Source organism: Uranotaenia lowii, chromosome 2 (genome assembly GCF_029784155.1).
Source record: "Uranotaenia lowii strain MFRU-FL chromosome 2, ASM2978415v1, whole genome shotgun sequence".
NCBI lineage: Eukaryota > Metazoa > Arthropoda > Insecta > Diptera > Culicidae > Uranotaenia > Uranotaenia lowii.
This window is the reverse complement of record NC_073692.1, coordinates 403,901,463-403,918,439: the sequence shown is the minus strand read 5'-3', so window position 1 is coordinate 403,918,439 and position 16,977 is coordinate 403,901,463. Positions and strand designations below refer to the sequence as shown.

General features: G+C 30.9%; 1 protein-coding gene across 5 annotated transcripts in view; it reads left to right on the top strand.

Annotated features, from left to right (window-relative positions):
• Positions 1–16,977, top strand: part of LOC129747268 (cytochrome b5 reductase 4) — a 257,924-nt gene that overhangs the window by 197,273 nt on the left and 43,674 nt on the right. The gene's annotated exons all lie outside the window — the stretch shown is intronic.

Genomic DNA, 16,977 nt, shown 5'->3' with positions numbered 1-16,977 from the left:
TTTAAAAAAAATCAATTTTGTACGAATTTCCAAAATTATAATTTTGTTTTCAACATTAATTTCGGATTTGTAACTTTTTTCATGGCAAAACATGATAAGATTGGTAATGTAAATTGATTTTTCTTAAAGAAAATCTAAAAAAAAACATTTCTTCATGTCTTTTCAAAGGTAAGTCATGAAGAAATGCTTTTTCCATAAAAAAAATCTCCACAGAATTTCTGGGTTATATCACAGAAAGTCAGATTTTTTTTTTGCAAAAATACAGATTTTTTTTTTCGGCAACCTTGTCGGCCTTCGCAGTCGACTGATCTAGATGTAAAACTTAGCTTATTCGGCAATTTAAAAAAAACGTTTAGAATCTTATGTGAATTTTACATAAATCATTTACTCTTTTCAACTACCTATTTAAATGGCAAGTAATTTCATTAATTTTTTATCGAAAATCCTCATTTGGAATCTTTCACCTTAAGGGAAATAGTTCAAACGGACAAAGCTCCTTAATTATGAGTACCGTCAACTGGGGCATCATGCAACAAATTCAAACTTCAATCGCTTCTAAAAAGTTAATGTCTATACCGCTTGTACCTTGTACATCAAAATTTTTCAGATTGATGGAACATCACATTGACGTAGTCAGAAAAATTATTGGATTCATCAGTTATTTTTTAATTTAGAAAAACATGCGATTTTGCGCCTAAGAAAAAGAGGAAAATTGCAACAAACTGACTAATATTTTTTCTATGGTATTTTTCCTCAAACAAATAACAATAATTAAAAAAAAATGTACTATTTGATTTTGAATTTTCAAAATTTTTTTACATAATTTTGTTTTCGTTTTAAATAATTGCTTTTAAAAATATGTCCATAAATGTATAAAATTGTAAGCTAAATTTGTATAATGAAGCCTTCGGTAATAAAAAAAGAAACTTTCATCGATGATAAAAATTTTGAACTTGTTCAAGAGTCTGGTAGATTTAGATTATTTGATTGAAGCATAGAAAAAGTTTATATATTTCAAGAATGCATTAAATTTTTAAAAAAATCTATGCTCAAATCAAATAAGCTCAACCACCCAAACTCTTGAGGACATTTTAAAGATTTTAACTATCGACAAAAATAAACCAAATTTTCAAAAGTAAAAGTAAACGATTAAGATTTTGCGGTAAAAATCTGTATCTTACAACTTTAAACAAAAAATTGCAATATTAATCCTCTAGAATCTTATGTTTTTTCATTGAAAAATTTACAGGAGTTGTATTTGCGCTTACAAACAACTTTTGTTTTACAAAATAACCATATTGATGGAAAATATTTGATTTATCATACAAAATATTTTGGGCAACTTTTATAAATCATCGATTTTAACCAATTTCAGGCATATTTTTTCAAAAAATCAATCCTGTATCTTTATTACATTTAAGCTACATATTTGTTTTTTTTTTTTCAGAACCAACAACTTTATGAAATTTTGTTTTCTGAGACTTCGAAAGTGATAATTTTTGGAAAAATTAATCATTTTCTTGTTTTTATTGGTTTTTAAGCTTCTCTTAGCTAAAGCTTATCAAACAGCCGTCATCATTACGGAATCTTAGAACAACATCTTTTTAACCATTTACCAAAAAAAAATTTAAAAATAACTATTTGATGCAGTTTTATGACAAATTTAGAAAAACCACTAGACACATTCCACCGTGACGTGAAATCGCTTTTCCTGACTTTTCTGCATTGTTATCATTCTATAAGTCAACCAGTTTACTTGAAAATGAAAAAAATTGTAGCAAACGGTCGCAAATTGAATTTCCTTCAAAATGAATATAATTTGTTCATTTTAAAATTTAATTTGTTTTTGTTGTGATTAATTACTTTTGTGACGTGAATTCACGCTAGAATTAACCATTTCGGACTTTAGTACATACATCTTTGATTTTCTGTTCTCTCTGTGGAAATAGAATATCGGTGTCTTCGAATAAGTTGTAAAGAAAACAATTACGCACAATTTGATGTACGAAGCTTTTCGATTGAAAAACAACGAACGAAATTATGCTTATTTGAAGTTGTGACGTGAATTCACTCAGTTCAAAAAGAACAGGGTAGTTGACTGAATTCACGTCACGAAATATAAAGTTATACCTGTGGTTATACTGAACCATTCTTTGGAGCCTTCAAATTTTATGTACACTTTCAAAAACGATATTTTGTTGTTCCGACTTTTACAATCATAAATTTTCAGTATCTGCACCTAACTTTTTCCTTATTTTGATTGGCACTTGAATAGCAACATATTGAAGGATCATATGTTAAAATTACTACTGTCTTCATTTAAAGATTCACCAAAAAAAAGTTTTTTTTTTCAATCTTTTTGTATTTTTATTTGGAAATAATGAACTTATTAAAAAAATCAACTGAATTATGCTCGATTTGTAAAAATCCGACCATCTGGAGGGCCAAAACAGCTTTCAGAGCACATTTTTCATATAAAATTTAACAAAAACCCAAATTTTGTGACGTGAATTCACTCATTCGCGCTGTTGTAACTCACCTAGATTCCAACCGATTTCTATAAATTTTAGAGTTTTAGAATCGTCTTATCATTTTCAAAGAAAATCTCATTTTTTATTTTAAAAAAAGTTAGAGTTTCCTCGTAAAATTAAAAACTTCCCTTTTTTTGTGACGTGAATTCACTCATTTGCGACTGTTTTTGTTCGCTTTTCAAACCAACTACATTGGATATAAACAAATTCTTTTTGCTACAAAATAAAGCAGTGTTTTTTGGCTTCTTAACATACTAAAAATATTTCCAAAAAAAAATCATCCAAATATTAAAATTAATGATTTTGTAAAAGTTGTCAAAAACATCACTTTTTTCAACAAAAAAACTGATTTTCAAAATCAGCTAAAACATGTGTAAAAAACTTTTTTCTCTTTTTTCCGTTGGTTTTGTGTGATTTGAATTATCAAAATTATAGACCATTTTGAGATTTTTTGATACGCGAACCTATAAAAATCACTTTTGAGCGGTACAAGCGCGTGGAATGTGTCACTAGAGGGTTAATAATGTTAAAACACTACACTAAAAATATGGAATTTCATGCATTTTTTTATGTTTCTTTATTCGCCAATATATTGCGTTAAAAATCAATTCCATGATTAAAATCTTATAAATGATTAAAAAAAATAAAAACATTTTTTTCCATTTAACAAAACTTATAACATGAACTTTAATTCTGCTTTATATTAGTTTTTTTCAGCTGAATTTTTTATACATATTTTTTATTATTAATTTTATTTATTTGTTTATTTTTTATGTTATAAACCTGCATTTTCTTGCGATTTGAATTCCCTATCTTGTTTGTACCACTCATCGACGAGCTAAATCTGATTTTGGAATATCTATTATTTCTGTGTCAAAATTTGAAAATATGAATTTGGAATCTGTTTCCGATTTCTTCAATTCAATATGATTTCTGAAATTTTAAATAAAAAACTATTTCTAATCTAAATCTCAGATCAGAATATCAAATATGAGCCTAGAAGTGAGTTTTATTTCATGAATGTATTATTCATATTCTGATGTTTTTTTTGTTTTCATCTATATTTATTTTTAATCCGACGAGAACAGCTTTTTATTTCTGATTTATAATGATGTTTCGGAATGAATATTAAGAATCCTAAACAGGATTGAGATTTAAAATTTGAAAACATAAATACAACGAGTAAAATCTCATGTTATATTTAATAGTATGAACTGAATTTCGATCAAGTGAAGATAGCAGTTGAAGAGGTTAAAATCCTCTTTAAAAAACCATTCCACATCATCAAAAAGTGAGAAAATATTGTAAATTTGTCACAGAATTCTGAACTTGGGATTAGTTTTCAAGTTTTTGGCTTCAGTTCTGAGGCAATATTGTTACTCTTGAAAAACCATATTCAATCATCAAAATTTGATTAAGATTTTAACATTTTGAGTGTAGTGTAAAATATTTTGCTTGCTTTTTCTGGACTCTCATGCGGGAGGGAGGGGGCGGTTACTTGGTAAAGTTTTTCACGGAATCGAAAAATGTTTAAGTTTGTTCATGAATTCATATAAAAGTTTGTACATGAATTTCCAAATCTGAATTCTCATTATGACATTGAAATCTCATCGTGTGATGTCAAAACTTAAAATTCGATTCTGAACTCCTTATTTTCAACACCAAGTGTATAGGTAGCTTATCAATTTTAATTTACATTTATAGGCGGAGCTCAAAACTAAATTTCATTTATCAGTTTTAACTATTTAAGAAACGATCGTTGAACTATGTGTATTTATGTGTAAAATATAAGGGAAGATATGCTAAAAAAAAATAAAAAACATATTTATTTTTTCTTGTTGAAAAAAGTGTTTTTTTTTTGGAAAATTACTGTTATTTCTTTTTGATTTGGAAATTCAATTAAAAAAATTCGTTCTATTTCAATCACAAACATCTTGATAATCTGAAAATCTGTATGGGAGAGTGGGGAATCATGGGCCACTTTTTTTCGTTGTTCCATAACTTCTTTATTATAAAAGATAAAATGAAAATAAAAAATGGTATGGTTTTCTACATTTTCATGGTATCATAAGGTATTTTTTTAAATTTTTAATAAGTTATTTTCCCCAAATTCTGACTGTTTGAAAAAAGCAATATTTTTTGGATTTTGAAAAATAGTGGGGAATCGTGGGCCACCAAATCCAAATTGACCAAATAACATGCAAAGTTTATGAGTTGTCCCAAAACTGAAATTTTCTAATTCATTTCGTTATTTTAAAGCAGTTTCAGATGATGAAATAAAAAAGAGAGCTGTGAATGATCGAATAGATTCCAAAACCTGGCTCGCGAACGTTTTGGCAAAATTTCTTATATAGGATGGACAAAATATTTTTGGCATAAGAAAACTTTACAGATAGGTAAAACGTATTTTAAGTTCTGAATGTGTATAAAAACATAAAAATATAGGTGATTCAAGATGTGTGGCCCACGATTCCCCACAAGCTATGATTTTCAAATTAGTTACGTTTGTGTGACTTATTGATGTTTCATCAAAAATTCCTTTTCCATGTGAAAGATCATGACAAAACTAAGATCAGAAGCGTATGAGCATATTTTTGTTATGCACTTTAGGTTCCCCATCGATGAAATTAGCGGGTGTTTTTTTTAATTATGTAAGTAAATTTTCCTAACTTTTTTTAGCTTGAATAAATAAAAGAAGCATATGATGCGTATTTCAGTCAACAACATATAGGAATATATGCTCACGCAAAGCGACGACGATGACAGTTGGTTTGAGATTTTTATCTCAACACACATCTGAGATATTAAAAGTGGCCCACGTTTTCCCATGGCCCACGATACCCTACTCTCCCCTACTCAAATAAATTAATAATTAAAAAAATATTTTTGTAAGACTTAAAATAACGACTTTAAACCTGTTCATTCAGTTGTGTGATTCGAATTAAATTATTTTGCTGAATCAGTTTCTTACTCTAATTAAAAAAAAAACATTTAAAAGTTAAACAAAGTTGATTAATTTATACTATGCAACACTTGGAAGCTGTTTTCATGCATTTGACAATATTTAGTCATTTTCTGTTTACTCTACCTCTATGATTTAAGTTAATGGAAACAGTAATGCAGCTGATGCACATCTTATTTTATTATTCGAATAACACATAAAATTTTTAAATCTGTTAATTTATTTCTGTTCAGTTTTAAAATTTCTTCAAGGAATGTGGAAAAGGTCGTCAATAAAACAAACTTCTACCAAACTTACTTAATAATCCCGCGCCGATCCTCCGGTGCATAGGGCCGTGGTAAAAGACCTCCACTGTTGACGATCCGGGGCCAGCGCCTTCACCTGGCTTCTACCAAATCTATGAATCAAATCATTTTTAACGGTCGCCATGCAATAACTTTGTTATAAATGTTGAATCGAATAAACAAAACAATCTCACTTAATGCAAACATTGTTAATCCCAGAAGGGTATCACTGCGAAATATATCGACGAACGACTACTTTCCAATTGGGATTTAATCTGCCTCAAATCCGATATCGGATCCCATTCAATGAAGAAGGAAGCATTTCAACTTGACAAACGTTCCGTTGTTGGCTTGTGACAAATGATTTATCGAAGAAATCCAGCCCGGCGTCAATCCGTTTTCCCAAGGTAGCAGGATCCATTGTACGACTTCAAGCTACGTCTAGACGTGTCGTAGAAATTCGAAACCATGTTTTCCCGCGAGCTTGAAACAGAAAGATTTTGTGTCGTTTCTCTCTGTGGGTGCGTGTGTGAGTCGAGAAAGTTGTGCCAATTTTTCACAATCGTCAACAGGGAAATGCTTCCATTGCCAAGGATTCTTTTTTGATATATCGACTGGGGGTAGATCAGTTTTAAGTGCTGTTATTTTTGGCGAAATGATGAATTTTTGCCTTCCCGGGGTGCAGATTTCTTAACGTGTTGGAACCCGGCAAATTACATCATCCCACTTGATCGATTGTGTTTCATGGAAGCTCGCGCTTGGAAGGATTCGTTGGAAAGTAATTAGCCTTCTCGTGTACCGATGAATCTAGTCAGACGTCACTAAAATTGCAGAAAAAAATTATCATTGAATTTTTCAATCCTAATCGTTCGATGCTTTTTTTATAGAACGAGAGGAATTGTGAAAAATAAATCTTTGTAAGTACATACATAATTTTAAAAAAATCCAAAGTTAAAGATACATTTATGATAACATTTTCAGTGTAATTCTCACACTGTTTTTTTTTTTTTTTGAACAGTAAACTTCTCCCAATCTTATAGAAAATTAAAGGCTTTTGTCAATGTTCGTCAGAAGGAAAAATAACTAACCAACGGTTGCGTAATTTGAGCGAGCGTCAAAGCAAAATCTCGGGAACATAAGCCTATTTTCCCACACCTGGGGCCGGATTGTTACGCTGAGGGAGTCCCTTCTTCCTTCTAGACAAATTTTCCGGATCTACCTGTTACAATTTCTTGGCTTCGGATGAGTGGAGAACAATTCGGATTTTTTTCTTCTCCTACGCCGAAAGTAAGGATTAGTCCGGGTCCAGTTGGGTCTGTCCTTCGGAAGACTTGACCCGAAATCCAAAAAGGTCCTTCCGCTTCTTTTTTCTAGATGGATGAGTTTCGAAAGAGCGATTGATTATTTGTTTTTTTTTTCGTTGATTTCATTTTGCCCGTGAGCACTTTCGCGAAGGTCGACGAAAATTTCATTCAACCGTATCAAGTTTTCTCCAATTTATACGCCTGGTGCTCATTATTTAATATTCACTAATTAATTTTGATTCAATGTAACTTTTGCACATTGAAATTCCAACGAACGAAGGGGGGACACATAAATTCAATAAACAGGCCGGCCACAATTTCCACATTTCAATGTTCACATTTTAATATTTAACTGAGCCCTCAACTCACCCACCCACATAATTATGCCCGGGGAATAGCGTGATTGTAAAATCTGTGACACGCGTGGGTGGGGAAAGGATTCAACGAGCCGGGCCAGGACGGTCATAAACCGGAACAATTACCTGTTAAGCCTAAAGTCATCAATTTAATGGGATAAGCTGCGTTCTACCGATTGCAGGTCATGTCACACAGGGGTTTTGCAGCAGCACATACTTACACATACAGACACACCGGTGATGGCGGTGCAAAATTCTGTGCGGTGCAATTTAAATGGCAGGATTTATTTGTGCGCTTCATGAACCCGAAGGGATAAATCTGAAGGCAATTTGATTCGAAAGGGTGAGCGAGTATGATTCATGTTTTAATGTAGATATATGTATGTTAATAAATGAATGGAAAGAATACAGTTTTCCGCTTTTCCAAAATTATTCCCAATATTAAATAATATATGATGTATGTTAACTTTTTGAAAAGGAGAAGATAAAAGCGACAAGTTTTTTTTTCAAAAAGAGGGAACTAGCATCTTAAAATAGTACATTTTAATAACACCAGTTTTTCACGGTCGCCATGTAACTGCATTAGAGTTAATACCAAGGCCGTAGAAAGAACTGACTCAGAGGGCGGGGGTATTTTTGTCTCTGACAACTTGTCAAACAATACATGAATAAAAATAAATAAATATATTATTTGACTTTTAATTTTTGAGTTCTTATACACAAACAGTTTTTCGTTTTAGATAGAAACTTTTGAAAATACATCCTAAAATTTTTAGATAATGATTAGGCTTTGTATAAAGAATCCTTTATTAGCAAAATAGGAAATTTACTTTCATCGATGGTTGAAATCCTAAAATTTGGATCAAAATTAGGTGAAGTTAACTTATCTTAACTAAATTTTTTACACATATTTGCCTCTGATATAAAATATAAAGTAAGGAAACATTCCCAGATGGCATATTATGGGGAAAGCATTCCAAATTTTGGTATCATTGTGCTTATATGGATCAAACCAACGAGAAATTCACCATTTGTCATTTTTGTCATTTTGTGATTTTTGTAATTTTTTCATTTTTGTCATTTTTGTCATTTTTGTCATTTTTGTCATTTTTGTCATTTTTGTCATTTTTGTCATTTTTGTCATTTTTGTCATTTTTGTCATTTTTGTCATTTTTGTCATTTTTGTCATTTTTGTCATTTTTGTCATTTTTGTCATTTTTGTCATTTTTGTTATATTTGTCAAGTTTGTCATTTTTGTCATTTTTGTCATTTTTGTCATTTTTTTCATTTTTGTCATTTTTGTCATTTTTGTAATTTTTGTCATTTTTGTTATTTTTGTAATTTTTGTCATTTTTGTCATTTTTGCATTTCTGTCATTTTTTTCATTTTGATCATTTTTGCATTTTTGTTTTTTATCGTTCATGCCATTTTTGTCTATTTTGTAATTTTTGTCATTTTTATAATTTTTTTTTCATTTTTTTTTTCATTTCTGTCATTTTTGTCATTTTTGTCATTTTCTTATTTGTAATTTTTGTCATTTTTGTCATTTTCGTCAGTTTTATAATTTTTGTCATTTTTGTCATTTTGATCATTTTGATCATTTTTGTTTTTTTATCATTTATGCCATTTTTGTCATTTTTATAATTTTTATAATTTTTATCATTTTTTTCCATTTTTGTCATTTTTGTAAATTTTGTTTTTTTGTATGCATTCACAATACTTTTTGCTCCATCTTCATCCCGGAGTGAGGAGTAATTTTTGTTTATTTCATCTGGCGAAGATTTTTCCACTCCAAATTTCATGGCAAACAAAAAGGCCATTAGTAATTCCGGGATTGAAAAAGGGCGTTCTTATATTTTCAAATCAATTTTGCCAGGCAAAACGCATATAAAATTATTTTTAAATGTTTATGTGTTAAAATGTGCACATACAGTACCGTTCATAATTGTATAGAAATTGGAAGCACGCGCACTGTCACTTCGATTTTGAACCTCCATAACTTTTGACTCTGATAATATTTTTTGATCCAATTTTCTGCGTTAGATAGATCAACTAACACACTATTACATCACAAAATTTGAGCTATCTGGAGTTTGTGTGGCCTGAGAAACAGTAATTCTACGAAAATCGGACTTTTTCGACTTTTCTCATTTAAACTGCAATATTTCTGAAACTACGCTACATTTTTTATTGAAATTTTGCACAGTGATTGTTGAAATATAAAACTAGCATGCCTGAAGTTTTCGAAAAGTTTTATCGATGGGATCAAAAGTTACGGGAGGTACAATATTTCAGGCATGAACCTAAAAATGCGATTTCTATAGAATTTTGGACTATTGTTTTCATAGGAAACTCCTATTTTATGTTTAACAACCAGTGAATCTATTTCAACCAAAAAATCAAAACAATATTGCGAGATTCTGATTTCAAAACACAAATAGATCTTTAATTTCATTTTTTCATTTCATCATTTCTTTTGCCAGACATTTTTTGACTGATTTGTGGATGGAAACGATTATGTTCTCATGAATCGTCCAAAATTCTATAGAAATCGCAGTTTTAGGTTCATGCCTGAAAAATTGTTCCTCCCGTAACTTTTGATACCATCAATAAAACTTTCCAAAAACTTCAGACATGCTTACTTTATATTTCAACAATCACTCTGCAAAATTTCAACAAAAAATGTAGTGTAGTTCCTGAGATATTGCAGTATGAATGAGAAAAGTCGAAAAAGTCCGATTTTCGTAGAATGACTGTATCTCAGGCCACACAAACTCCAGAAAGCTCAAATTTTGTGATATAATAGTGTGATAGTTGATCTATGTAACGCAGAAAATTGGATCAAAAAATATCATCAGAGTCAAAAGTTATGGAAGTTCAAAATCGAAGTGACAGTGCGCGTGCTTCCAATTTCTATACAATTATGAACGGTACTGTATGTTCAGTGAGAAATCATTCTGGATTTCAACAGGCTCGCTCCATTTTGCGAAAAGGCAAAATTGAAAAAATGGCTAAAAATCCAATTTATCCATTTTTCACGTAACAATCACGGAAAACTTGTATTTATCTATTTGCTTAATTTTAAGCAATTTCGCTACTAAATCAGCTATCTATATGATTAGATACAACGAAATAGACAATTTATTATATTTTCTGAAATTTTAAGTACGTTTCCAAAAATCGATACCTATTCGAATTATTATTTTTTCATCATAAACCATTTCCAGATTTTTAATCGTATTTCAGGCTCCCATCGTTTCTGTTTATTTTAATAAATTTAGCTTTAAAATAACATTTTTGAGCGAAAGAATCAATTCTCAAAAGTAAGAGTAAAGGATTAAAATTTAGCGGTTGAAACCGGATTTATGCAAACTCGATCCTAGTTAAAGATGTTAGTTTGAAATTTGGTTCTTGAAAAAACTACAATTCTTTTTTTTTTTTTTTTAATATATCTTTATTAGTACCAATTCATCATTACATTTATATTACATTAATACATTAAATTAGGTGTTCAGTTCAATAATGAACTTTCAGAGCCCTGTAGTTTAATAATCACTAAAATTTATTTATTCGACTTAAATTTACTGAGCACAATCAAGCATTTTTATAAAGGAGAACATCCTGTAGTGAAAAAAAAAAATATTTTGAACTAAAAACTAAAGCTATCCTAAAATTAAACTAATTGTAGAGAGAACGAATCTCTGCGATGGAAGACTGCATCGATTTGCCTCTGAAGTTGGAGATGATTTTGTTGGCCATCTCTTCGATCGATTCAATGCCCGCAATCCGATGAAGATCTTCGGTGCTGTGCCAAGGTGGAAGCCGCAAAATCATTTTCAGAGCCTTGTTCTGAATCCTCTGGATGGCTTTCTTCCTCGTCGCGCAGCAGCTAGACCAAATCGGAACTGCATACATTATCGCTGGTCGGAAGACTTGCTTGTAAATAAGCATCTTATTCTTCAGGCAAAGTCGGGATTTCCTGTTGATGAGAGAATAAAGAGATTTAGTGTATTTATTACATTTAGATTGAATATCTTCAATGTGATTTTTAAAAGAAAGATTCCGATCAAGTGTGAGTCCCAAGTACTTCACGTGATCAGACCATTCTAATGAAACCCCATTAAAAGTTATGGAATGATTTTCATTAGGTTTTAAAAAATTTGCTCTTGGCTTATGGGGAAATAAAATAAGTTGAGTTTTGGAAGCGTTAGGAGAAATTTTCCACATTTTCAAGTAATTCAAAAAGGAATTTAAATTTTGTTGCAATCTACTGCGTACCACCCGTAAATTTCGACCTTTGGCTGAAAGCAAAGTATCGTCAGCAAATAATCTTCTACCTTTTCCTTCTGGTACATCAGGAAGATCAGAAGTAAAAATATTGTATAAGATTGGCCCAAGTATACTACCCTGAGGGACACCAGCTCTAATGGGTATCCTTTCAGAGCATGAATTTTGATAGCTTACTTGCAAAGTTCGGCTAGTCAAATAATTTTGAATAATTTTGGTGAGATATACAGGAAAATCAAATCGAGCTAATTTAGCTACTAAACCTTTGTGCCAAACACTGTCAAAAGCTTTTTCAATATCAAGAAGAGCAACACCAGTTGAATAACCCTCAGATTTGCTAGCGTTAATCATATTAGTTACACTCAAAAGTTGATGTGTAGTAGAATGTCCATGACGAAAACCAAATTGTTCATCAGGGAAAATAGAATTCTGATTAATGTGAATCATCATTCTATTCAAAATAACTCTCTCAAATAGTTTACTTAAAGAAGGAAGCAAACTAATTGGTCGATAACTTGAAGGCTCTGAAGCACTTTTTCCAGGTTTCAAAATTGGAGTTACTTTGGCATTTTTCCATTTATTGGGAAAATAAGCCAAGTGAAAACATTTATTGAAGATTTTAACTAAAAAATTTAAAGTGCTTTCAGGCAACTTTTTAATAAGAATATAGAAAATCCCATCTTCCCCCGGGGCTTTCATATTTTTAAATTTTTTGAAAATCAATTTAAGTTCATCAATATTTGTCTCACAAGAACTTTCAAACACAATTTGCTTAGATAGAATATCATCAAATTCTAGGAAAATTTGAGCATCAATTGGACTTACAACGTTTAAATTAAAATCATGAGCAGACTCAAATTGTTGGGCTAATTTTTGAGCTTTTTCTGAATTAGTTAAAAGAAGTTTATCCCCATCTTTCAAAGTAGGAATTGGCTTCTGGGGCTTTTTTAGAATTTAAGTTAATTTCCAAAATGGTTTTGAGTAGGGTTTTATGTCCTCTACTGCTTTAGCAAAATTTTCATTACGAATGAAATTTAAACGACGTTTGATCTCTTTTTGAAGGTCGCAATAAATTAATTTCAAATAAGGATCCCTAGTTCGTTGAAATTGGCGTCGACGAATGTTTTTCAGTCGTATCAAAAACTGAAGATCATCATCAATTAAAGGTTGATTAAATTTATGTTTAACTTTAGGTATTGAAGCGGCTTTAGCATTGACTATTGAAGTTGTCAAATTTTCTACAGCCAAATCAATATCTTCTATTGAATTCAATGGAACGTTTACATCTAAATTACGTTCAATAAAATTCATATATCGCTCCCAGTTAGCCTTTTGAAAATTAAAAGTTGATTTTAAAGGGTTTTCAATGGGACTTTGGGATAAAGAAAATGTTACTGGAAGGTGGTCTGAATCGAGGTCCGCATGAGTAACTAATTGACTACAATGCTCGCCTAAATCCGTTAGAACCAAATCAATTGTGGAGGGATTTCTAATTGAAGAAAAACAAGTATGCCCATTAGGATATTCAACAGTATAATAACCTGCAGAGCAGTCATTAAATAAAATATTCCCATTTGAATTTGATGAAATATTATTCCAAGATCGGTGTTTTGCATTAAAGTCACCAATAATAAAAAATTTAGATTTATTTCTGGTGAGTTTTTGTAAATCTCCCTTCAAAAAATTTTTCTGTTCACCGCTACATTGAAAAGGCAAATATGCGGCAACAATTATAATTTTCCCCATAGAAGTTTCTAATTCAATTCCAATTGTTTCTAAGACTTTTGTATTGAAAGAAGGAAGAAGTCTAAATTTGAGACGACTATTGATGACAATAGCTACACCCCCACCTTGTCGATCAAGTCGATCATTTCGTAAAATTTTAAAGAAAGCATTGCTTTTCAAGTTATTGTCTGGCTTTAAAAAAGTTTCAGTGATGGCAGCAATATGTATGTTTTGAGTTTTCAAAAATAAAAAGAACTCGTCTTGGTTAGCCAGCAAAGATCTAGCGTTCCAATTCATAATATTTAAACATCTATTTGGATCCATGAGGGAATCGTAAAGTCATAATAATTTTGTTAGCATAATTAAAAGAAGTTTGGAAAGCTTCAAACATTGAATTTGCTTTCAACATAAGTTGCATCATTTCCATTAAATTTTGATGCAAAAATTTTAATTTTTCCTCAGTTATCTCACCCAAATCAACAAAATTGTTAGGATCAGAAAATGAAGGAGAAGAACAAGTATTTGAATTTCGGGGATTTTCCCAAGCCTTCGCATGAACGTTGAGACTTGGTTTTTTCCCATTTTTATTAGTTAAACCTGAAGAGGGAAACCCATTTTCAACCACCTCTGAGAACGATAAACAACGAGTCTGTGGCGCAGAATCAGCCCAGGTAACATTAAAATCACTTCGGGTATTACCCAACCGTGATTCCAATGTAGGCCGAGGCTGACTGCGAACAGGCAGGTTGTTTGCCGGTCTGACGTGTGTAGACGAAAAAGAGGAAGGAGGAGAAGAAACTTTTCTGGAAACTTTGGGGTTTTTCCTAGAAGCAACAATTTTTGCCCTAACGGGACAATCTAGAGAATTCGAGGAATGATTACCTGCGCAATTCGCACACTTAAAAAATTCTGTTTTTGGCTTATCACCACCAAAGAGGCATTTAGATTTTTCATGATCGAATGAGCCGCAAAACATGCATCTGGCATTCATTCTACAATTTTTAGTGCCATGACAAAAAGCTTGACAACGACGACATTGCGTAATATTTTGTAAAAAATTGGTATGGGATTTACGAAAAGGTTCAAATTTGACTCGACAATGAAACATAAGACGAGCCTTTTCCAAAATTTTCAAATTATTAACCTGATCCTTTTTAAAATGGATCAAATAAAGTTCAGGAGCAAAACCAACACTACTGCTATTATTCGTGTTGGTTCTTTTCCTCATTTGAATTACTTGAATTGGAGAAAAACCTAACAAAGAATTTAATTCATTTGTGATCTCATCCGGTGTCTGATCGCCGGTGAGACCACGAAGTACAACTTTAAAAGGACGATCACCTCTAGTGTCGTACGTAAAAAATTGGTGTTTTTTATTATTCAAATAATTTAAAATTTTTTGAAAATCATTAAAAGATTCCGCCAATATACGAGCAGTTCCCCTTCGACCGATCTGAAAAGAAATCTTCACATCCTTGACGGAAGTGACGATTTCTTTTCGAAAGGCATTGAAGTCAGGAATCGTGACCGTTATTGGTGGAATCTTTTCGTTTTTAAGAGTATAAGAAGAAGAAGAAGGTTTCTTAGTACTCTTATCAGAATTAAATATGAATATTTCCTCATCACCGATGTTATGAAGGACATCGAATGAATTGGAAATTTCAACTTTTTTGGGCGATGGACCTGAATTAGGTTCGGCAATCCGTTTTCTGCCGGCCCTTGACTTCCCCATGCTGGAAAGAAATGAGAAAATATGAATAAAAGAAAATGAAAATAATTTTAGCACTGAAAAGTGCTGATTGAAATACAGGTAAGGAAAAAATAAATAATGTAAAATGTTCCTGCAGGTACACAGCAACGATACGATGCTCCGGCGTACGTGTTGACGGCTCAACGGTACAGATGGAAGTGAAAACTACAATTCTAATAATGTTGAACAGTACGCCAAAACATATGGAATTTCCCGCAATTTCTTTGATAGAAGATACACGTTTCTTTATAATCAATTACTTTTAATTAAAAATTAATCCTGGGGATGGTTGTTTTTAAATAAATTCTTCATAAGATAAATCATGCAAACTGAACTCAAATTTCACTTAATTTTTGTCATTTTCAGCTGAATTGAGCTGACATTGATTATATTTTAAAATTTCAATGATTATTGTTTATTTAAATTATTTTTATTATTTATGTAGTATTCCGTATATGTATTTCTAATCTGACTTGCAAATCTAAATAAAAATAAAAATTACGAATGATGAACCTACATATATTGCCATTTTTAAGTTTTGTAATGTTTGAATTTTGCCTAAGAATAAAGTTCATGAACTTTGAACCTGAAAATAAAACAAAAACTCGGAAAGATTTCTTTTTTTCAAATACGGAAAAATATTAACTAAATGTTAAAAATGCATGAGTTTCGAAAATGCTGAATCGTATTTTGAAGGAAATGTTAAAGCAAATTTAAACGACGATTTCAAACACAGCCTTACATTACAGTTTTTAATGATGATTCGAACCGATGAATAAGAATCTTAAACTGCATTCATAATCCGAAAAAAAATTATAATCATATTCCGGAATATGAAAACACAAATACAATTTTGATTTTGATTTTGAATCTCTTAAATGAATTAAATCTGTTTTAAAATTTAGTATTCAGAAATGATTTACTACCAATAAGTGAGAAAATTTTGAAAAACTTACTCCATCGTAAAAACAAGTTTATTTAGAATAACTAATTTTGAGTGTAGAGTAGAATACCTCGCATGCTTTAGATGGACACTCATGGAGGAGGATTTAATCTCCCAAACCCACCCCTTGTTCCTACGGCCATGGATAATATGCATCCTAAAACATGAATCGAATAAATCAAATAACCGATTTTTATATGTATTGACATTTTGTGTACCAAAAATATTACAATTACATGGCGACCGTCAGAAATCGATTGTATGTTACAAAAAATAACGATGTTGTGTTCTGAGATATCAACAATTCTATACTAAACACAAAATCTCAATTCAACTTTCAAATTATTTGAAAATTTCAGTTCGGTCACTTACATTGTAGGGTAAGTGTTCCTAATTTGCCATGTGTGCCTAATGTAACATACCGTTCGGTTTTGACTGTTTTTGACCTTATTTTTCAATTATCATAATTATTAAAAAATATGATAATGTAACGGATCATGTAAACTTTAATTTTACAAAAAAATTAGTTTTCTAATTCACAGAATTTTTCGTAAAATCCGGATTGTTTCAAAGTATGTCCAAATTGAATGGAATTGTTAGCAAATTTCTTAAAAAACACCTATTTAGAAATAGAAGATAAAAGCTGAATTTGTCATCCGATTTTTTTTTAAATTTTTCGTCGGGTTGTTTTTTATCATGATTTTAGTAATAAGAATGTTAGAATCATGATTTTATCGTGTAAAAACTAAAAAAAGCTTATGTCCACAATTAGGAACACTATTTTCAATGTGTTCCTAATTATGGACATAGTCAAAGTTTTCCAAACTATATCAAA